Here is a 5,377-nt window from a genome sequence, read left to right on the forward strand (position 1 = left end):
CCTCTCGACCAGAAACCAGACCTGAAGTGTTTAATTCCATTCCCTCCCAAAGTTTGTTTTCATGCCCAGACCTTCCCGTTTGAAACGTTCCATCCTTCAGGAGCTCCTCTGGGAATCGAAACTCGAAGGGGGGGGTGGGCGGGGGGGGGAGTTTCCAGGTGTTAGTGTTGGCTTTGCAGATAGAGCGCAACGAAACTCCCACCTGCGCCCACGGCCCCGCTCCCCTTCCTCCAATCCGCGCTCAGAAAAGCTGATGCGGAGGAGCTGGGAAAAAAAGTTTGTGGCTGCAGAATCATTGCCCTAAATCCGGATTTATTAAATATATATCTCTATATATATTATAGCTCTATACAAATAGAGCTACTCGGTTGGGAAGGGTGATGTAGGTGCATGGAAGCCAGGCAGTGATTTCAGTTCTGTTCGGTTCTTCTCGGGGGGGGAAGGAGCTTCAGCTGCGCCTCGTGTTGCATTGGCGTGCTCCCATTTCGAGCTGAGCGTTTGGCTAAATACTAATTACTGCGTGTTCGGGTGTGTGCCCATCTCCTCATTAACACCGGCAACCCGTCGGCGTCTAGGATTTGTTTTTCCCTTTCCTTAGGGCAAAGAGCAGATATTTGTAAGACAACAACGAGGTGCTTTTGGTTTTGATAGAATTTGCAACGTTCGCTCGGGTTTGGGTTTTTCCTCCTTATTTAATGTTGATTTTTAGGAAATACACCTTAAAATATTGGGGAAAAAATATATAAATATCATCCGTAGCATCAGCCCGGATGCATTTTCCACCGATGTTTAATGCTCCAGAATAAAAATCGATCTGAGAACAGCAGCACCCATTTGTCACCGTGTTATACCGCTTCGTCTCAAATTCCAGAAATATTTTCTTGGTGTTTTTCCGCCTTCTTTAGTGCCTCATTAAGTGTATTATCAGAATCAATTTTTGCTTAGGTTAAAAGAATAAAAAAAAGATCCGAGAGACAAATGGAAATAATTCCGGTGCAGCGAGTGCTTACTCGGTCCCTTGCAGCCTCGATGAGTTTTTCTACATTTTTTTTTTTCTCTCCTTTCTCTCCCTATTTTTTACTGTTTTAAGTCGGAGATCGTTCGTCTCTGATTCCCTTTCCGGGCTGCAGCTCGCTTGCTTGCTTGTTTCTTCGTTCGTTTGGAAGCTTTTCGTCTTTGCATCCTCGCATCAGCCTTGGGGCAGCGCGGGCACGCTCGGTTTGACGGTCTCTGCTTTATACCTCTGTGCACAGGGGTATTAGAAATCCCAAAGTAACACGGGGACACCCCACCCCGTTGGCATCACCTCGGCTTCGTCGCTCCGCTCCTTCTGCCGTGGGCTCAGCGAGAGGTAATTCCGCCTCTAAATTCGTTTGACGTTTTATTGCTCGTGGAGGGAGAGAAGTTCCGGGAAAGCGCTTCTTTCTATTAAAGAAATAAACAAGAAAATACGGAAAAGAAAAAGAAAAGAACCCAGCAAAACAAAAGCAAACAGAACCCAAGACCCGCTCAGCCCTGCGGGAAGCAGGTAGTGAGAAATACAACCAAGAATCTCTTTCCACTAATTTTTAACATAATGGGCACTCCAAAGGGCAATTTTTCACTGCTTTTTTTTTTTTTTTCCCCGAAGAAAATCCTTTCTTTGGGGCAGCTACGAAAAGAAAACAATAGAAGAAAAAAAGATATTTGGGGCTTACAGAGGGAAGAGAGAGAAAGGGAAGTAACTTGTCATAAAAAAAGGAAAATTCAGTGCAGTGCGCTGCAATAAAAGAATATGACCGCTATAAAACTTTATAGGGTATAAATTTCTGAAGGTTAAGGAACTAAACGGCTGTAAAGCAAACAGTGCAAGAAAACTTTCAGGAACTCCTAAATTACTACAACGACTTGGGAATGTTGGGGAAACCCAACGCGTAAATGTTCTTATTTCTGCTTCGGTCGCATATAAGGTTCCCTTCTTTATTTTTATTTTATTTTATTTTATTTGGTTTGGTTTTGTTTTTTTTTCCCTAACGGAGGGGGGGAGTTAAAAAATAAGAGATAGGCTGGGGGGAGAGAAAAGGTGGGGAGGGACTTTGGCTAATTTATTCTTCTCCTGCAGTTGCCGTGAAAATCCCGCACTCTGGATGATACCCTTTGTTCTTTTTTTTTTTTTCTTTTTCTTTTCTTTTTTTCTTTTTTATTCTTTTCTTTTTTTTTTTCCCTTTCTCTTTCTTTAAAGCAATTCCAGGCTGCCAGAATGCAGAGTCGTGCACACAACAACAACACACACAGGGGCACCCCCGCACTCACACACTCCAAGTTCTGGCGAGACGTCTGGGCTTGGGAAGCTCTTTATCGGTTTACAGCCCTGGCCTTCCCCCTCCAGAGCAGAATGACCAATTGTTTAGTCTCGGAATTTGAAACAATAGTGGTTTTCAAAAGCAACCCCATTTTGTCTCTTTTATTGCTAGCACTGCAGGCTGGATGATGGGGCTCTCGGAGCGCAGCGCTCCAGCTCTGCGAGGAGAGGAGGACGAAGTCCATTTTTCTTTTCCTTGCCCTCTCTCCCTTCCCCACCTCCCTTCCTTGGCAGCCCCGTGCCCCCCAAACCCAGCTCTGCCCCGCGCGGAGACCCCCGCACCGCCGGCAGCGCTGCAGTGCCGCGTGTGGCCGCGAGGTGGCGCCATTGCTCCACGATAGACGCGCTCCCCCCCGCGCCCCGCGGCGGTGCTCCGCGCAACACCTTGATTTCATTAGCGGCAGCACCGCGCCGCTGCTGGCGAGCAGGAACCATCCCGAGGCATAAAATATAGGGTTAATTACGGCTGTTTTGCCCATTTTATAGGTTACATCTATTTTTTTTTTCTTTCTTTCTTTCTTTTTTTTTTTTTTTTCCCTGCGAGGGTGAATTGTGCGATGCTCAGAAAAAAAAAGAAAGAAAGAAAGAAAGAAAAATAGAGGAGGGGAGTTAATCTGTCGGCTGGGATGGAGTGAGAGGTGGGACGTGCATCTATTTTCAGTGTTCATTTAAAGGCGAGAAAATGTATCGGTTTTGTCTTCTGCGAGTTCGGGTGGAGGTGGGAGGACAACTTAATTGCCTCCAAACCAAAGATTTACGTTTGGAGGACTGAAAAGGAGAGTGGCTTAGGGATTTCAGGGAGAAACGGGCACACAGAATTGGGATATTTTTCCTTGGCATTGTACCTTGGCCATTTAGGATGATCTGTGCGATCTCGGCTCTTCATTTTAGATGGTTTAGATTCATAACCATCGCCCAAAACCAGGCTTTGTAGCATTTTGTTCTTGCTCTTTTTGGTAATGCTGCCGCTTCTTCATGCCCAAAGACCTCACTTAACAAGCTTGGAATATTCCAAAATGCCACAAAATGGTAAATCTCAAGCACGGTGATCTTACTGCGCTTTATAATGTGCATAACCCCCTCGTTAATGCAACAGCCCCAGAATGCAAACTTTTAGCTCTATTCATTCACTTTTATTTTGGCCTTATTTCCCCCACATCTCAGCTACAAGGCAGTCACCACGCAGATGCTCCAACCCTTAACGTTCAGCCCCAGATAACAACGCAGGAAGAAAAGCAAACGTTGCAGGGGAGTTTTCCTCTCGAACCGGCCAAGCTTCGCCTTTGCTAAAGTTGTGCTAGGGAAATCGTTCCCCGCTTTGCAGCATTTTGCTGAATAATGCGACAAAGTTACAGCGATGCCCGCAGTTCCAGCAGCACGGGGAGAGCCCGCAACGCGACCCGAGGCGTTGTCCGAAGAGGCAAAGTCCCGACACCTCGATTCTCGATCTCAAACCAACCCGGTGGGATGCGCGTGTAAGGAAGACACAGATGAAATAACACTAATACGAATAAGAAAACGCAACAAGAAGGGAAATTGTGCCCTCGTGCTCCCATAACGCAGGGCGGCATAAAGTGAAGCTTTACCTAACAGAGGCTTTGGGGCTCTTTTTTTTTTTTTTTTCTCCCTTTCCTTCTTGTGAATTCCCAATAAATCTCTCCTCCGTTGGGTCTTTATAAATTACCCCTCCCGCACACACCCCACACACGCGCTCACATCCGCACCCGCTCGGGTTTTCCCCTTCTCTCCCCCCTCCCCCCTTTATAATAGAAACATTTTCCTTTCATCGGGAATCTGAGTACAGTAGATGAGTGATTTAAGATCAGCTATTGATTTCCAGTGCATTGATGAGTTACCGTCACATCACGGCCATAAAATTCTGCCGCACTTGATAAAACGCGAACTTCCAAGAGCAACTTTCCCCCCGCTCCTTCTCGGGGCTCCGTTTGGGAACGGGAACCGCGGTGATTTTTAATTTTACCACCGTCGGTGGACGCGGGTGCGGTTGGAAAAGCACAGGGAGGGATGTGAATCCTTTGCTGGGATTTCTTTCGCCCAATTCCGTGTTTCTCCCCGTTGAAAATCCGAGCCCCGCGCATCCCCGCCCTGCGCCGTTCAGCTCCGCTTGCTGATGCGCACCGATTCTGGGCTTTTATGTTCGAAGATGAAACCAAAATCTGCTCGATCGACGATAAAAGTGTTGAGAAAAATAAAACGTTAACTTGCCTTTTAGAGGGGGGGGGGGGGGGGAAGCCTTAATTATACCACTGCAAGTACTCCAACAACAATAATTACTTGAAAAGGCTCTTAGACTCGGCTCGAATTATCCCTGCTCAAAAGAGACGAAGCGTGTTTACTTAAATTATTTCTCTAAGGGTGCTTTTAAAGTTTTATTCCGTTATTATCTTTGTTTTCTCTCTTTCTCCCTTCCTCTCTTCCTTCCCCCGTACCTTCATTCCCCGCCTGCTCCCACCGCCAATTTTAACGCAGGCGTTTTTACCACCGCCCAACGAAAAGAGTGCGCCCAAAACAGCGCAACTTTTCCCCTCTTTTTCACGTTGTGGAGGGCTGAAAACCGTCCGCCCCCCCCCCAGCCCCATCCGAGAGGGGAGAAGGGAAAAGGGCTTTTCTTCACCTTGCGGGCGGCCGCAGAGCAAAGCGGGGGGCTCGGGACGAGGGGGGAACCGAAATGTTTGGAAGTGTCATTGAGTTGCGTTGGAGGTGGAAGGGTCGGAAAGCGGAGCGGGCGTTGCGCGGGGCGCGGAGCGGCGGCGGGAGCGGGGGGACAGCGCTGGGTGGAGTGGGGTGGGAGGGGGTAGGAGGGGTTGGGGCCGTTATTAACCGGAATGCTTCTCCGTAATATATATATATTTGCTGACTGCGAGAAATGAATTTCCAAATCTACCCCCTGTGTGTTGCGATGGTGGGAAATCGCAGCGTTGGCATCTTAGGGGGTAAGTTTGCTCCGCTGTTAGCAAACGCCCATAAAACAGACAGGCTCGCTCTCGTTTCCCCTCTGCCACCCCCCCACCCCCC

The 5,377-nt window shown here is 47.8% G+C and overlaps 1 long non-coding RNA gene across 1 annotated transcript in view; it reads right to left on the reverse strand.

Annotated features, from left to right (window-relative positions):
* The window catches only part of LOC110388607, a 7,697-nt gene continuing 2,992 nt past the window's right edge, over positions 673-5,377 (reverse strand). The window contains exon 2 of the long non-coding RNA XR_002432929.1: positions 673-1,425. This is a non-coding gene — a long non-coding RNA (uncharacterized LOC110388607). The remainder of the gene's footprint in view (positions 1,426-5,377) is intronic.

The sequence above is a fragment of the Numida meleagris genome, chromosome 26, assembly GCF_002078875.1.
Source record: "Numida meleagris isolate 19003 breed g44 Domestic line chromosome 26, NumMel1.0, whole genome shotgun sequence".
Lineage (NCBI taxonomy): Eukaryota > Metazoa > Chordata > Aves > Galliformes > Numididae > Numida > Numida meleagris.